This window comes from Morone saxatilis, unplaced genomic scaffold, assembly GCF_004916995.1.
Source record: "Morone saxatilis isolate NCDOM2014 unplaced genomic scaffold, NCSU_SB_2.0 Contig12, whole genome shotgun sequence".
In the NCBI taxonomy this organism is placed as follows: domain Eukaryota; kingdom Metazoa; phylum Chordata; class Actinopteri; family Moronidae; genus Morone; species Morone saxatilis.
In genome coordinates this window covers 9,310,037-9,311,342 of record NW_023339674.1, presented here as the reverse complement: position 1 = coordinate 9,311,342, position 1,306 = coordinate 9,310,037, and positions in this window count along the sequence as shown.

Sequence of the window (1,306 nt, the reverse complement as noted above, 5' to 3'; positions counted from 1 at the left end):
ATTTTGAAATTGAATTGTATTTGTTTATGATTTTATACTATATATGATCCTTGTTATACACAGGTTTCAAAAGAGATCATGTTTTCAATTAATCTAAATGTTTAAATAAAGGATTGTAACACAATCAGGGGCGGATCTAGAGAAATATTCATGTGGTGGCCAGAATATATTCTGATTTCATCAATAACATATATCAATATTTGCTTGGAAAAGCTCCTAAATGAAGATATTTGAACTCAGAAACATCATTGTGGCACATTACTAAAGCATTGAATAGATATATCTATAAATATGGCATTAGAAATCATCCATCATCAATCAATTCTTCATTGAACTTAAGTGAATCAGTCTGATATGTGGCCAAGAAGCACTCGGTAGCTCAACTGGTAGAACAAGAGACTCATGTAGAGTTCTTACTGCAGCGGTCCGGGTTCGATTCCAACCTGAAGCCCTTTGCTGTCAATCTTCACCGGTCCTATTGAATAAAGGCATAAAAAGCCTTTAATAAATAAGTAGTCAAATAAAAAAATCAATAAAATGTGGCCATAAAAGATCATTACATTAAATGTTAATTTTGCCAGGCTTTTATTTGCTTCAATCACTGAACTCAACCTGCCTTAGTTTGGGACAGAGCTTTAATTCCTTTTGCACAAAACGTTCTTACCCAAAAAAGATGAGAAATACTATTAAATTGTTTATTCAAACCAGTATGAATATTAAAAATTAGGCTATCAAATTCACATATTAAATATAAATCATTAATTTGATCTATTGATACATTGTGATGTCGCCACACCAGGCTAGTAAAGGAGATCTGCCTCTAATTGGGACCCTTCTTTTAACTGTGAACCTATCGTGACGTCATCCATTGGTTTGTGGAGTGACGTTTTGAAGCCTCGAGTCCAGCGTTTTGGCCGCCACCATGACAGAAAAACTGAGCCATCCCGAGCCAGCAGACGTACAACGAGTTGATCTACGTTCATTGGCTGCACAGTTTTGACCCGTCCGTAGCAGGAAACAATGGCGGCTCGCCTGGTCACACATGATTATAGCTAAACATAAAATAAAATATGTTTCTGAAACGATTTTAAACGAGAAATAGGCAACGCAGTAACAGAATCTAGCTTCGTATTTGATCAGCACTGCCTAGTCTGACAGTTTGATCTGAGTTTCGAGAGTGACCTGTCAATCAAAAGTTAGCCCCGCCCAAAAGCGTACGTGGCTTTATCGTCTATTTTAAATTAAATTAGACCATAATTTACTAAATGAACATCATAATGTATTGAAGAAGATGTGAAACTAGCGA